Raw genomic sequence first — 17,641 nt, 5'->3', positions numbered from 1 at the left:
TGCATTATCTGTCTTATATTTAGTTGGAAGACCAATTAAAATGAAAATAAAATAAACTATATATCTGTATCTCCCTGTGCATATATAGAAATGAATTTATTCCCCATTCTGAGAAGAGATTTAGAGGAAACATTTATGTAAAAAATTAGAAAAGTATTGAAGATTATTTCAAAGAATATTTATATTTCCTTGAAATTATTTCTTAATGGGATTTTCAGAACTCTGTGATGCTGAAGATGATCTAAGGCCTAAGATAGTAATATAATCACAGTGCTACATGCACAGGCATTTGCTTATAAAGCAGGAAGCAGGATGTCTGTTTATCACTATCCCTAGTAGGATAATATCATTTCTGTGAAAGGCCCATTCAAATTACAGTGACTGTGTGTGGTTTCCTTTCATCACTTATTGATTGGTGTTGTAGACCCTCATTTCTTTATAATGTGTAAAGGACTACTTGAGAGCAAGAATTGCAGTTAGTATTATTTCTACTTACACTTGCCAAGTGGATTTAATGGACATTAAAGATTGAATACACTGTAATAACATATTTCCTCATTGTTTAATCATTAATAATACTTGACAGAACTTCATACATGTTTTAATGTCCAGCTTAAAGTATTAATGATGTGAGCAATCTATTAAGGCCCAGTAGAATCTTAAATAGTACTTGACTAATAAGTGTGGGAAAGCAGTATTTACAAAAGAAAAACTAAATGCTATGCTGTTCTGGCTTTGCACGTGTGTGTGTATGCTCAGTTGCACAGTCATATCAGACTCTTTGCAACCCAATGGACTCTAGCTTGCCAGGCTCCTCTGTCCATGGGATTTTCCAAGTGAGAATACTGGGATAGTTTGCTATTTCCTCCTCCAGGAGATCTTCTTGACCCAGGGATTGAACCCAGGTCTCCTGCATCTCCTGCATTGGCAGGCGGTTTCTTTACCACTGAGCCACTTTGCACCATGTTTATAATTGTCTTGATTTTTGTTAACTTTACAATTTTAATTTAGAATAAATGGGAAGATAGTTCATTTTGGCAAGAAGACAATGCCCAAAGCTATAAAAGTTTTTTTTTTAAGTTCCCAGGCAATCATTATCTGTTGTTGTATCTGTAGGAGAGATTTATACTAAGTTCTAGTGGGGACTTCAACCTCAAAATATCTCCACTTTGAAGTTCATAAAAAAAGTTATCCTGAAGAGATTGTGTAAATAAGCAATTTTGTGTCTATGAACATCTCTAAATAGTGCATATTCCGTACTACAAGAGCATTGCAGAGGTGGAAAAAAAATAGAACATTTTACCAATAATGAGTGAAAAATAGTTAAAATGTATGCATGTGTGTGTGTGCTCTGTTGTGTTCAACTCTTTGAGGCCTCATGGACTGTAGCCCACCAGACTTCTCTGTCCATGGGATTTTTCAAGGTAAGAATATAGGAACAGGCGTCACTTCCTGCTCCAAGGGATCTTCCTGATCTAGGGATCAAACCTGCATCTCCTGCCCTTGCAGGAGGATTCTTTAGCACTGAGCCATCTGGAAAGCCATTTAAAACATATTCCATTTTAAAGATATTTATGACATAATAGGAGAAGGCAATGGCACCCCACTCCAGTACTCTTGCCTGGGGAATCCCATGGACTGAAGAGCCTGGAAGGCTGCAGTCCATGGGGTCGCTGAGGGTCGGACACGACTGAACAACTTCACTTTCACTTTTCAATTTGATGCACTGGAGAAGGAGATGGCAACCCACTCCAGTGTTCTTGCCTGGAGAATCCCAGGACAGGGGAGCCTGGTGGGCTGCCGTCTATTGGGTCACACAGAGTTGAACACGACTGAAGTGACTTAGCAGCAGCAGCATGACATAATTCAGTTCAGTTCAGTTCAGTCGCTCAGTCGTGTCCGACTTTTTACAACCCCATGAACTGCAGCACGCCAGGCCTCCCTGTCCATCACCAACTTCCGGAGTTCACTCAGACTCACGTCCATCGAGTCAGTGATGCCATCCAGCCATCTCATCCTCTGTTGTCCCCTTCTCCTCCTGCCTCCAATCCCTCCCATCATCAGAGTCTTTTCCAATGAGCCAACTCTTCACATGAGGTGGCCAAAGTACTGGAGTTTCAGCTTTAGCATCATTCCTTCCAAAGAAATCCCAGGGCTGGTCTCCTTCAGAATGGACTAGTTGGATCTCCTTGCAGGCCAAGGGACTCTCAAGAGTCTTCTCCAACACCACAGTTCAAAAGCATCAATTCTTCAGCACTCAGCTTTCTTCACAGCCCAACTCTCACATCCATACATGACCACTGGAAAAACCATAGCCTTGACCAGATGGACCGTTGTTGGCCAAGTAATGTCTCTGCTTTTCAATATGCTGTCTAGGTTGGTCATAACTTTCCTTCCAAGGAGTAAGCATCTTTTAATTTCATGGCTGCAGTCACCATCTGCAGTGATTTTGGAACCCAGAAAAATAAAGTCTGATACTGTTTCCCCATGTATTTGCCATGAAGTGATGGGACTGGATGCCATGATCTTTGTTTTCTGAATGTTGAGCTTTAAGCCAACTTTTTCACTCTCCTCTTTCACCTTCATCAAGAGGCTTTTTACTTCCTCTTCACTTTCTGCCATAAGAATGGTGTCATCTGCATATCTGAGGTTATTGATATTTCTCCTGTCAATCTTGATTCCAGCTTGTGCTTCTTCCAGCCCAGCATTTCTCATGATGTACTCTGCATATAAGTTAAATAAGCAGGGTGACAATATACAGCCTTGACCTACTCTTTTTCCTATTTGGAACCAGTCTGTTGTTCCATGTCCAGTTCTAACCGTTGCTTCCTGACCTGCATACAAATTTCTCAAGAGGCAGGTCAGGTGGTCTGGTATTCCCATCTCTTTCAGAATTTTCCACAGTTTATTGTGATCCACACAGTCAAAGGATTTGGCATGGTCAATAAAGCAGAAATAGATGTTTTTCTGGAACTCTTGCTTTTTCCATGATCCAGCGGATGTTGGCAATTTGATCTCTGGTTCCTCTGCCTTTTCTAAAACCTGCTTGAACAACTGGAAGTTCATGGTTCACATATTGCTGAAGCCTGGCTTGGAGAGTTTTGAGCATTACTTTACTAGCATGTGACATGAGTGCAATTGTGCGGTAGTTTGAGCATTCTTTGGCATTGCCTTTCTTTGGGATTGGAATGAAAACTGACCTTTTCCAGTCCTGTGGCCACTGCTGAGTTTTCCAAATTTGCTGGCACTCCACCTCCAAGGAGCTGTGGCTGAGCAGGTGCAGAAGGGCCTAGAGAAGCTATTCCACGTTCAAGGTCAGAAGGGGCGGTGGTGAGGAGACACTTTTTGTCCAAGGTAAGGAGCAGCGGCTGCACTTTGCTGGAGCAGCCGTGAAGAGATACCCCATGTCCAAGGTAAGAGAAACCCAAGTAAGACGGTAGGTGTTGCAAGAGGGCACCAGAGGGCAGACACACTGAAACCATACTCACAGAAAACTAGTCAATCTAATCACACTAGGACCACAGCCTTGTCTAACTCAATGAAACTAAGCCATGCCCGGGGGCCACCCAAAATGGGCGGGTCATGGTGAAGAGATCTGACAGAATGTGGTCCACTGGAGAAGGGAATGGCAAACCACTTCAGTATTCTTGCTTTGGGAACCCCATGAACAGTATGAAAAGGCAAAATGATAGGTTACTGAAAGAGGAACTCCCCAGGTCAGTAGGTGCCTAATATGCTACTGGAGATCAGTGGAGAAATAACTCCAGAAAGAATGAAGGGATGGAGCCAAAGCAAAAACAATACTCAGTTGTGGATGACATAATATGGATATGGATAATTATGTAAAAAGTTCCACTGATGATATTGCAGTTGTTTGATTTAAGTAGTTTTCAACATGCCAATGAAGATCAAGGTCAGGCTACCCCAGTGGAGCATTTGGGTATTATCTTGGCCAGCTTCAAAGCAACACTGATGTTTCTAAATTTAGATATGATACATCATGACATCATTTTCTGAAATAAAGTGAAACCCATTTTCATATAAAAATGCAGATATGCTTAATAGAGACAATAGGATCAAATATTTAAAATAAAATATATTTTAGTTTATGTCTGTGTATTCAGTCAGTACAGAGAATATATTTAGGGGAGAATTCATAGTTCATACAAAGTGGTATGTGGTCACTAAGACCAGCCTCCCAACTAGTGGCCAAACACAATGTAATCTGACCACAATTCTGGTTAGAATTTAGTCAACTGAGGTTTATGCAAGGGTTTATAACCTGAAGTCAATTAAATCAAGTATGCTTTTCATAGAGATTTAAGTTCATAAACTTGAATACAAATATTTGTGCATCATTGTTTTCTGTATATTATTCATTTACTATGTAAATACTATGCACTAAACATATAATACAGAACAAAGCCATGACAAACCATGGAATTTACCCTGTAGGATTTGAGGATGCTGATATGAGTATTTAAAGAGCTTAACACAATGCTTGTCATGTAATGAGAATTCTACAAATGGGATCTATGCTTATGATTTATAGTAATAGTAAACCAGTCTAGAAACTACTTTTACAGATGCCACATTCAAACATATTTAGGGATCTCACGGACAGCGGAGCCTGGTGGGCTTCCGTCTATGGGGTCACACAGAGTCAGACACAACTGACGCGACTTAGCAGCAGTAGCAGCAGCAATAGGCACCATGTTACCCAACATGGATTAAGGAATGAAAATGCCAGTCAATGCAGGAAAGGAAACTGTTTACCTCATAACTTAGGGGAGTAGGTCACTATCTTCTCTCAAAAATAATTACCATCTCCACAGAGATAATTCATCTGCAGTTGTATCATGGCTTATTCCACTTGCTGAAACATTCATGTAATCATTCCCAAAAGGAAAAAAAAGGTTAAAGTTAGACAGTATTAATCTGTGGTAGTATGTACACATAGATTATAAACTGATATATGATCATAGTTACAGAGAATTTCTTATACCACTTTTTTATTGTTTTTGTAGGACTAAGTGGTATTTGCCAAGAAATCAACTGGCTTAGTATGAAACCAGCTCTTAGCTGAAATGTTATCAAAGACCTTTCTACATAAATTTGAAAAATATTAAACAGAATATCCAGTCTTAATTAGTTCTTAACTTCTTTGATCTACACCCCCACTCTGTTGTACTGCCAAGGAAAAAAGGATCCAGATTTATTGTCTCCTTGGATACTTGCAAAAAAGATAAGAACACATTTTTCAAAGTAACTGTGCTTTTCATTTTTAATATTTAATATGTGGAAATTAGAGTTTAAAAGTATTTCCATTATCTATCAGCAAAGTCAATCTATCTATATGAAAACCTATCTATCTGAGTTTTCTTACATTTAAGAGGCTTTTGATATTAAATAGCAGTGAAGTCCTTTCATGTGAACTAGTACATCTATAACATATTTTATTAGACATGGAAAAATTTTTTCATGGCATATATCAACAATTTAAGACAATATGAATGGAGATACAATTTTCTGGGGACATGTGTCAATATAATAGTCTTTGGATACCTTTCTTCACTTTTTATGATTTTCATTCATTGTTCAATTTATTTTTTGTGTCTGCATAATAAATGCCATGCTCACAATTGATCATAAATCATACATATAAAGTAGCCATCCTTAGATAACTTCAATATCAATTTATTTTTTAAATTTGCATATAAATTGTTCCACAAATATGGCTGCTGCTGGAAAAGTCATGGATGGAATGTTAATGAGCTTTAAATTTTCTAATAAAGTGATTTAGCACCCTAGAGTCCTTTAGTGAAACTTATATGTTCACATAATTACTTTAATACTCCTTCTTTAAAAGGAAAGCACATATTAAACAACTAATTTTCACTCTTATCACCCAAAACCCATTTGAAAAGGTGGACAGTCAATGAATTTGAAAATGGTAATGGATAATTAAATTTTAGCTTACTATTCCATTGTAACCTTTGTATTTTCCTTTTTGTGTTTTCATATTCATGTATATCTCATAAAATAGAAAACATATTCTAGGCCTATAAAGCTGTTATCTATTATTACATAAAATGAATCCACTCCAGATTTAACATATAAATAACATTTTCAGTATCTTCTAACATAAAATGCATAGTTGCTAAAGAATTTTATGATAACTCTGATTTAATGAATTATTTTGTATTGACTACTGTAATGATTGGGGCTTCCCAGGTGGCACTAGTGGTAAAGAGCCCATCTGTGAATGCACGAGATGTAGGAGACTAGGATTCATGCCTTGGGTCGGGACAATCCCCTGGAGGAGGACATGGCAACCCACTCTAGTATTCTTTCATTGCCTGGAGAATCCCTTGAACAGAGGAGACTGGTGGGTTATGGTTCATGGGTCACAAAGAGTCAGACGTGACTGAATAAACTTAGCACCCACACACTGTAATAATTAAGTTTAAGAAGTTCTTTGATATCACGAATTTGAAACTTTCCCCTGTCATTACCATCTCTGTGAACATCAATGATATGACCTAAGCTCTCCATGCTTCAGTTTTCTATATCTCTAAACTAGGAGCTGTATTATTACTCATAATATCATATGAGTTTTTGAAAATTAAGTGTGTTAAAATTTGTGAAGAACTTAGAGAAGTTCTTGCTCATAGTAAGTGCCTAATAGGGATATGTTAAGTTAAAAAGTACACTAAGCCTCAATTCAAAGAGCAAGGATCTACGAACTTACAGTGACACATCTAAGGAAGATGTTTCTCTTATCATATAAAAATATAACTGAAATTTTAAAAGCAAATTGCTTTAATTGATAAAATGTCCAAGATAACATTCTTTTGTTCTTGAGAGTGAGTGAAGGCCTCAAGCTTATGGCAACTTTAGTGTAAAGGATTTGGTTTAGGTCATACCTAAATGACCTAGTGGTTTTCCCTACTTTCTTCAGTTTAAGCCTGAATTTGCAATAAGAAGCTCATGATCTGAGTCACAGTCTGCTCCCAGTCTTGTTTTTGCTGACTATATAGAGCTTCTCCATCTCTGGCTGCAAAGAAAATAATCAGTCTGATTTCAGTATTGACAATTTGGTGATGTCCATGTGTAGAATCATCTCTAGTGCTGTTAGAAAAGGGTGCTTGCTATGACCAGTATGTTCTCTTAACAGACTTCTGCTAGCCTTTGCCCTGCTTCATTTTGTATTCCAAGGCCAAACTTGCCTGTTACTCCAATTATCTCTTGACTTCCTACATTTGCATTCCAAGTCTCTGTGAAAAGGACATCTTTTGTGTGTGTGTGTGTATGTGTGTGTTAGTTCTAAAAGGTCATGTAGGTCTTCATAGAACAGTCAACTTCAGTTTCTTCAGCTTTAGTGGTTGGGGCTGCTTTCAAATTGTGGTACTGGAGAGGACTCTTGAGAGTCCTTTAGACTTCAAGGAGATCAAACCAGTCAATCCTAAAGGAAATCAACCCTGAATTTTTATTGGAAGGACTAAAGCTACAATAATTTAGCCACCTGATATGAACATCGCACTCATTAGAGAAGACTGATGCTGGGAAAGATTTGAAAGCAAACAGAGAAGGAGGCTGCAAAGGATGAGATGTCTAAATAACATCACACTCAATGGATATGAATTTGAGCAAACTCTGGGAGATAGTGAAGGACAGAGGACCCGGGTGTGCTGCAGTCCACGGGGTTGCAAAGAGCCAGACGTGACTTAGCAACTGAACAACATTAACAAAGTGTAAAAGATAATTTCTGAATTTTCTGTACTTCACTTTGAACTAAAGTCAAAATCCCAATTAGAGGAAGAACTTGAAGCTTTTCTATTCAAAAAGAAGACCAGGAGCTGACTGTGGCTCAGACATGACTCCTTATTGCAAAATTCAGACTTAAATTGAATAAAATATGGAAAAGCATTAGACCATTCAGATATGACCTAAGTTAAATCCCTTACGATTATACAGTAGAAGTGATAAATAGATTCAAGGGATTAGATATGATAGACAGAGTGCCTAGAGATTTATAACACTGTAAAGGAGGTGGGTGATCAAAACCATCTCCAAGAAAAAGAAATGCAAAAAAGCAAAATGGTTGTCTGAGGAGGCCTTATAAAGAGCTGAGAAAAGAAGTGAAGAGGCACAGGAGAAAAGGAAAGACATATCCATCTGAATGCAGAGTTCCAAAGAATAGCAAAGAGAGATAAGAAAGTCTTCCTAAGTAAGCAATGCAAAGAAATAGAGGAAACTATAAAATGGGAAAGACTAGAGATCTCTTCAAGAAAACTAGAGATACCAAGGGAACATTCATGCTAAGATGGGCCTAGTTAAGGACAGAAGCAGTATGGACCTAACAGAAGCAGAAGGTATCAAAAAGAAGTGTAAGAATACAAAGAACTATGCAGAAAGATCTCAATGGCCCAGATAACCATGATGGTGTGATCACTCACCTAGAGCCAGACATCCTGGAGTCTAGTCAAGTGGGCCTTAAGAAGCATCACTACAAACAAAGTTAGTGGAGGTGATGAAATTCCAGTTGAATTATTTCAAATTCTAAAAGATGATGACATTAAAGTGCTGCACTCAAGATGCCAGCAAATTTGGAAAACTCCACAGGGGCCACAAGACTGGGAAAGGTCAGTTTTCATTCCAACCCCACAAAGTAAGTAAGTGTTAGTCCCTCAGTCGTGCCCAATTCTTTGCGACCCCATGGACAGCAGCCCACCAGGCTCCCCTGTTCATGAGATTTTCCAGGCAGGGATACTGGAGTGGGTTGCCATTTCCTTCTCCAAAAGGCAATGCCAAAGATTGTTATAACTACTGAACAATTTCACTCATCTTACAAGCTAGCAAAGCTTGTAAGCTTACAAGCTCCAAATTCTCCAAGCTAGACTTCAATAGTATGTGAACTGAGATGTTCAAGCTGGACTTAGAAAAGGCAGAGAGATCAGAGATCAAATTGCCAACATCCATTGGATCATAAAAAGCCAGAGAATTCCAGGAAAAAAAAAAAAAAAAAAGACATCTAATTCTGCTGCATTGACTATGCTAAAGCCTTTGACTATGTGGATAACAACAAACTGGAAAATTCTTAAACAGATGGGAATAAGAGACCATCATACCTGCCTCCTGAGAAATCTGTATGTAGGTCAAGAACCAACAGTTAGGACTGGACATGGAACAACAGACTGGTTCCAAATTGGAAAGGAGTACATCAAGGCTGTATATTGTCACCCTACTTTTTTAACTTATATGCAGAGTACATCATGAGAAACACTGGGCTGGAAAAAGCACAAGCTGGAATGAAGACTGCCAGTAGAAATATCGATAACTTCAGATATGCAAATGCTACCACCCTTATGGCAGAAAGTGAAGAGAACTAAAAAGCCTCTTGATGAGAGTGAAGAGGAGAGTGAAAAAGCTGGCTTAAAATTCAGTGTTCAAAAAGCTAAATCATGGCATCTGGCCCCATCATTTCAGGTCAAATAGATTGGGAAACAATGGAAACAGTGACAGACCTTATTTTCTTGGGCTCCAAAATCACTGCAGATGGTGACTTCAGTCATGAAACTAAAAGATGCTTGCTCCTTGGAAGAAAAGCTATGACAAGCCTAGACAGCATATTAAATAGCAGAGACATTATTTTACCGATAAAGTTCCATATGATGAAAGCTTTCATTTTTCCAATAGCCATGTATGGATGTGAGAGTTGGACCATTAAGAAGGCTGAGTGTCGAAGAATTTATGCTTTTGAACTGTGGTGTTGGAGAAGATTCTTGAGAGTCCATTGGACTGCAAAGAGATCAAACCAGTCAATCCTAAAGGATATCAGTCCTGAATATTCATTGGAAGGACTGATGCTGAAGCTGAAGCTCCAATACTTTGGCCTCCTGATATGAATAACTGACTCCTTGGAAAAAACCCTGATGCTGAGAAAGATTGAAGGCGAGAGGAGAAGGGGACAACAGTGGATGAGATGGTTGGATGGCACGACCGACTCAGTGGATGTGAGTTTGAGCCAGCTCTGGGAGTTGATGATGGATGGGTAAGACTGATGTGCTGCAGTCCATGTGGTTGCAAAGATTTGGTCACAACTGAGCAGCTGAACTGAATTGACTGTTGATTTACAATGTTGTACCGGTTTCAGGTGTACAGCAATGTGATTTAGTTATACATATATATGTATCCATTCTTTTTCAGATACTTTTCTTAGTTCGGTTCAGTTCAGTTGCTCAGTCTGTCTGATACTTTGTGACCCCAAGGACTGCAGCATGCCAGGCTTCCCTGTCCATCAACAACCCCTAGAGTTAACTCAAACTTACGTCCATTGAGTCAGTGATGCCATCCAACCATCTCATCCTCGGTCTTCACCGTCTCCTCTCGCCTTCAATCTTTCCCAGCATCAGGGTCTTTTCCAATGAGTCAGTTCTTCCCATCAGGTGGTCAAAGTATTGGAGTTTCAGCTTCAACATCAGTTCTTCCAACGAATACTCGGGACTGATTTCCTTTAGGATGGACTGCTTAGATCTCCTTGCAGTCCAGGGGACTCTCAAGATTCTTCTCCAATGCCACAGTTCAATAGCCTCAATTCTTGGGTGTTCAGCTTTCTTTATACTCCAACTCTCACTTCCTAATTTGTCCCTCTCCCCCACATTTCCCCTTTGGTAACCATAAGTTCTTTTTCTAAGTCTTTAAGTCTGATTGTAAATAAATTCATTTGTATCATTTTTTAAAGATTCCACATGTAAGTGATGTCATATGATATTTATCTTTCTCTTTCTTACTTACTAAATTTAGTTTGATAACCTAAGTTCATCCATGTTGCTGCAAATGGCGTTATTTCATTCTTTTATAACTGAGTAATGTTCTACTGTATGTATGCATTTATGTATATATGCTGCTGCTGCTGCTAAGTCGCTTCTGTCGTGTCCTACCCTGTGCGACCCCATAGACCTACCAGGCTCCCCCGTCCCTGGGATTCTCCAGGCAAGAACACTGGAGTGGGTTGCCATTTCCTTCTCCAATGCGTGAAAGTGAAAAATGAAAGTGAATTCGCTCAGTCATGTCCGACTCTTACTGATTCCATGGACTGCAGCCCACCAGGCTCCTCCATCCATGGGATTTTCCAGGCAAGAGTACTGGAGTGGGGTGCCATTGCCTTCTCTCTCTCTCTCTCACTCTCTCTCTCTCTCTATATATATATGTACACATATATACGTATATGTGTGTGTAAGTATATATATATATATATATATATATATATATATATATATATATTTCACATATATATTATCCATTCTTCCATTGATGGACATTGCTTCCATGTCTTGGCTATTGTAAATAGTGCTGCAGTGAACATTGGGTTGCATATATCTTTTCTAATTATGGTATTCTCCACATATATGCCCACACATGGGATTTAAGGATTGTATGATAGCTCTATTTTTAAGTTTTTTAGAAAGCCTCCACACTGTTCTCCATAGAGACTGTACTAAATAACATTTCCACCAACAGTGTAGGAGGGTCCCCATTTCTCCACAGCCTCTCCAGCATTTACTCTTTGTAGATTTTTTTATGGCAGCATTCTGGCTGGTCTGAGGTAATTCCTCATTGGAGTTTTGATTTGCATTTCTCTGATAATTAGTTATGTTGAGCATCTTTTCATGTATATTGGCCATCCGTATGTCTTCTTTTGAGAAATGTCTGTTTAGATCTCCTACCCATTTTTTGATTGGGTTGTTTGGATTTTGTTTGAAATAAAACTACATGGGCTGGTTGTATGTTTTGGAGATTAATCCTTTGTTGGTCATGCCATTTGCAAATATATTCTCCCATTCTGTGGGTTGTATTTGTTTATGGTTTCCTTTGCTGTGCAAAGGTTTTTAAGTTTAGTTAGGTCCCATTTGTTTTTGTGGGTTTTTTTTCTCCCATTTCTCTAAGGGGTAGATCCACAAAGATATCACTGTGATTTATGTCAAGGGTGTTCGGCCTGTGTTTGCTTCTAAGACTTTTATAGTCTCTGGCCTTATGTTTATATCTTTTATCCATTGTGATTTATTTTTGTGTGCTGTGTTAGAGAATGTTTTAATTTCATTCTTTTACATATAGCTGTCCAGTTTTCCCAGCACCATTTATTGAAGATTGTCTTTCATCCATTGTGTATTTTTGCCTCCTTTGTCATGCATTAATTGACCATATTACATGGGTTTATTTCTGGTTGTGTGCCAGTACTATACTGTTTCAATTACTATAGCTTTGTAGTATAGAATCTCTCTCTCTCATCCAGTGATTTAGGTGCTACTTTTATAAGATGCATATTGTTATTGCTGTTCAGTCACTCAGTCATGTCCCACTCTTTGCAGTATCATGGACTTCAGCACACCAGGATTCCCTCTCCTTTACCACCTCCAAGAATTTGCTGAAATTCATATCCATTGAGTCAGTGATGTCATCCAACCATCTCATCCTCTTTCATCCCCTTCCCTGCCTTCAGCTTTGCCAGCATACAGGTCTTTTCTAATGAGTCAGCTCTTCATATCAGGTAGCCAAAGGACTGGAGCTTCAGCTTCAGCATCAATTGCTCCAATGAATATTTGGGTGTGATTATCTTTAGGATCAACTGATTTGATCTTTTTGCAGTACAAGGGACTCTCAAGAGTCTTCTCCAGCACCACAGTTCAAAAGCATCAGTTCTCTGTCACTCAGCCTTCTTCATGGTCCAACTCTCACATCCATACATGACTACTGGGAAAAGCATAGCTTTGACTATATTGACCTTTGTCGGCAAAGTAATGTCTCTGCTTTTGTATACTTTGTCTAGCTTTGTCATAGCTTTTCTTCCAAGGAGACAACGTCTTTTAATTTCATGCTGAAGTCACCATCCGCAGTGATTTTGGAACCCAAGAAAATAAATTCTGTCACTGTTTCCATTGTTTCCCCATCTATTTGCCATGAAGTGATGGGGCTGGATGCGATGATCTTTATTTTTTGAATCTTGAGTTTTAAGCTAGCTTTATACTTTCCTCTTTCACCTTCATCAAAAGACTCTTTTAATTCCTCTTTGCTTTCTGCAATAAGGGTGGTGTCATCTGCATATTTGAGGTTGTCGATATTTCTCCCAGCAAATTGATTCCAGCTTGTGCTTTATCCAGTCAGGCATTTCACATGATGTAATCTGTACATATGTTAAATAAGCAGGGTTACAATATACAGCCTTGATGTACTCCTCTCCCAATTTTGAACCAGTCTGTTGTTCCCTATCCCGTTCTAACTGGTGCTTCTTGACTGACCTGCATACAGGTTTCACAGGAGGCAGGTGCAGTTCAGTTCAGTTAAGTCGCACAGTCACGTCCGAATCTGCGACCCCATGAATTGCAGCATGCCAGGCCTCCCTGTCCATCACCAACTCCCAGAGTTCACTCAAACTCATGTCCATCGAGTCAGTGATGCCATCCAGCCATCTCATCCTCTGTCGTCTCCTTCTCCTCCTGCCCCCAATCCCTCCCAGCATCAGAGTCTTTTTCAGTGAGTCAACTCTTCGCATGAGGTGGCCAAAGTACTGGAGTTTCAGCTTCAGCATCATTCCTTCCAAAGAACACCCAGGGCTGATCTCCTTCAGAATGGACTGGTTGGATCTCCTTGCAGTCCAAGGGACTCTCAAGAGTCTTCTCCAACACCACAGTTCAAAAGCATCAATTCTTTGGCGCTCAGCTTTCTTCACAGTCCAACTCCCACATCAATACATGACTACCATAAAAACCATAGCCTTGACTAGATGGACCTTTGTTGGCAAAGTAATGTCTCTGCTTTTGAATATGCTAGCTAGGTTGGTCATAATGTTGCTTCCAAGGAGTAAGCGTTTTTTAATTTCATGGCTGCAATCACCATCTGCAGTGATTTTGGAGCCCAGAAAAATAAAGTCTGATACTGTTTCACTGTTTCCCCATCTATTTGCCATGAAGTGATGGGACCAGATGCCATGATCTCCGTTTTCTGAATGTTGAGCTTTAAGCCAACTTTTTCACTCTCCTCTTTCACTTTCATCAACAGGCTTTTTAGTTCCTCTTCACTTTCTGCCATAAGGGTGGTGTCATCTGCATATCTGAAGTTATTGATATTTCTCCCGGCAATCTTGATTCCAGCTTGTGCTTCTTCCAGCCCAGTGTTTCTCATGATGTACTCTGCATATAAGTTAAAAAAGCAGGGTGACAATAAACAGCCTTGATGTAATCCTTTTCCTATTTGGAACCAGTCTGGCAGGTTAGGTGGTCTGGTATTTCTATCTCTTTAAGAATTTTCCACAATTTGTTGTGATCCACATAGTAAAAAGCTTTAGCATAGTCAATGTAGCAAAGTTAAATTTTTTTTTCTGTAATTGTCTTGCTCTCTATGATCCAACGGATGTTGGCAATTTCATCTCTGGTTCCTCTGCCTTTTCTAAATCCAGCTTGAACATCTGGAAGCTTTAATTTCATTACTGTTGAAGCCTAGCTTGGAGAATTTTGATCATTACTTTGCTAGCATGTGAAATATGCATATAGATTTCCATTTATTCTTGAATATGATTTTAGATACTGGATTTTTTATTATTTTCCATTATTCTATCTTCTTTTTTTGTTGTTGTTTTCATTATATAAGCTTCATAATATATTCTAATATCTGAAGTTAGCTTCCTGTCATAATTTTTGAAGTTTTGTCATATATTTCACCATTAATAGCTTATTTCCAATAAAATATGAAAGTGGTAGATATATAAAGCATTTTTGTCTTTTCTTAATTTCACTGAATATATCCAGTCTCATTAAATTAAAATCTTTATCTTGACTAGTGTATAAATATATATTATATTTATATGTGATTTTATATTATATATAAAATATGAATATATACTATTAATGTGTATGTATATGTTAAAGAACAACACATTGATTTCATATTCTCTGGGAAAATACTACAGATTGCAATTGCTGAATTGAATGGTAAAAAGTATGTTTGGTTTTGTAAGAAATTACCAAAACTGTCTTCCAAAGTGACTGTGCTGCTGCTGCTGCTGCTAAGTCGCTTCAGTCATGTCCAACTCTGTGCGACCCCATAGATGGCAGCCCACCAGGCTCCGTACTATTTTTTATTCCCATCAGAAATCAATGAGAGTTCCTATTACTCCACCAGATATTAACTTTGACTTGTCTTTTCCTCTCTTCAATTCTATCAGTTTTTGCTTCGTGCATTTTGTTTATTGCTAGGTGCGTGCATCTTTATATTTATTATATCTCCCTTGTAGGTTGACCTTTTTATTATCATTTAGTATCCCTCTTTATTTCTATTATTATTTTCTTGTTTAAAGTTCTTCTAGTCCTATTATGTTAGATACTGCTTTCTCTGCGCCGCCCCACCCCCACCTTCTTTAACTTTCTGGTGTTATTTGCTCTCAGCTTCAAGAATTCCTTTTAGTATTTCTTGTAAGGGAGGTCTGTTAGTGACAAATCCTATCAGCTGTTTGCCTCCACTAATTGCTAGCTGATTGCTCTATTGTTTTTGATAATAATTTATCCCTGAGGAATAAATTACTCCACAGTATAATCTAATTAAATTTGAACTCTGAAGGAGTTGTCTTTGAGACCAATCTTTGATGTTGCTCTGAACTCAGAAAGACCCTTTTTATCTGTCTCTTCTTCTGGTTCTCTCCATTAAACTTCTAGCAGCCCTGTGGGTTCACTTGTTGCTGCCATGGAACTGACAATCTCCTATTAATTGCTTGCTTTCAATACTTCCATTGTTTTTGACAGTGCTCTTAGCCTTGAACTTTCCCATCTCTTTGAAAATAAAGTCAGTCCCATTAGTGAAAGCCATTAACTATGGAGCTCTCTGTTCTTAGGACTTGCCTCTCTCCCGGGGAAGAACTCTGGGTCACTGCTTTTAAGACACAAATGTGGACACCTCTGTTCTATGGTGTGTCACCGAGTCAGGGCAGTAGCCCCTGGTCTTCTCAACCTATCTTCCATTACGGAATTTCTATCTTATAAAACAGGTGAGGGTGAATAATTGGGGTCCAGTATTATCTCTTGTCCTGTTGGAGTAGAACTTCTGTTCTGTGATTGGTAGTCAAGTGTGAAAGAAGTAAGCCCCAGACTTCTCAGTTGGTTTTACCTGGAATAGAGCTTCTGCAACCAAAACCTGATGCAATATAGATGAGAAATGCTGATGCAATATAGATGAAAATGGTGGTCTTCTTCTTTTGGAGAGAAACTCTAGCCATTGGCTGGGAACTAGGAGAAAAGAGAAGAATGTTTTCTTGGCAGCTGCTGCTGCTGCTGCTGCTAAGTTGCTTGTCATGTCCGACTCTGTGCAACCCCACAGACCAGCACTCACCTATAATAGAAAATCTGTCTCTCTAGTTATTTATCCTTTACCATGTTCTCTTAAACTTATATTTTTTCTCATTTGAAATTAATTAGGTTGAATAATAACTTATCTACTTTAATTAATTTTTATAAAACACCAACTATTACATGTTTTCATTAGTTTTAAAGCTTTTATTCTTACTCATTACTCTCTGCTGTTTTCTTTACCATTTCTTCTATTTTTCTTTCAATATAGTCTTTTTTTTAACATTTTTCATCTGAATTTTAATACATTTATTTTCATTAATGTATTTTTATTTATCTGACTAATTAAAACTGTGAGCTTTCCTATATAAAGTTTTTTTTAAATATCTTACAGATTCTAGAATGTACTTACTTTTATTATCTTTATTGTTTTTAAATTGCTTAAAAATTTTTCGTGTGCATTTCCCTGTTGACCCAATAATTTATTTTTTTCAGTTTAGAAAAGTCTTGTTTTTTGACGTTGTTACTAATGTCTAGTTTTATTTCATGAGAATAAGAAATTGTTAATATTAACCTACATTTATTAAACATTGTATTTGCCTTTGCTAACTACTATGTGGTCAATATTCATAAATATCTTATACATATATTTGAAAATGTGTATTTATTACTATCTGGGGCCAATTTCAATATATTATCATAATATATACCTTAATTCTTATGTTAGTTTTTTCTTTATCCTCACTTATATTTATCTGTTTATCTGTATTGGATTGGGAACAGTGTGTGAAAAACTATCCGTGCTATGTTTTTCCATTTATTTATTCTTGCACTTCCTGTTTCTACTTTTGGAAAGAAGCTGCTATGGGATTTTATACATAGATGCCTAATCCATTAAATTATCCAGATGCTGCATTGTGATTTGCTCTGTTCTTGACTTCTATAGTTAGTTATTTTACTCTTTTCTTTTTATCCATTTTCAGTGCATTTTCTTATTCCCACAAGAGGGGATCAAAGAGTGACTTTCCCTTTTTGTATTCTTCATAGAATCTATTTTAAGGTATCCCTAAGTAAGGGAACAGAGAAGGCAATGAAATCCCACTCCAGTACTCTTGCTTGGAAAATCCCATAGATGGAGTAGCCTGGTGGGAAAGGGAAGTCACTCAGTCGTGTCCGACTCTTCGCGACCCCATGGACTGCAGCCTACCAGGCTCCTCCGTCCATGGGATTTTTCCAGGCAAGAGTACTGGAGTGGTTCACCAGTGCCTTCTCCTTCCCTAAGTAAAGAGTAAAATAAACATTTATGT

The sequence above is a fragment of the Bos indicus x Bos taurus genome, chromosome 11 (genome assembly GCF_003369695.1).
Source record: "Bos indicus x Bos taurus breed Angus x Brahman F1 hybrid chromosome 11, Bos_hybrid_MaternalHap_v2.0, whole genome shotgun sequence".
Classification (NCBI taxonomy): Eukaryota; Metazoa; Chordata; class Mammalia; order Artiodactyla; family Bovidae; genus Bos; species Bos indicus x Bos taurus.
The sequence above is the reverse complement of the archived record's forward strand: the minus strand, read 5'-3'. Positions refer to the sequence as shown.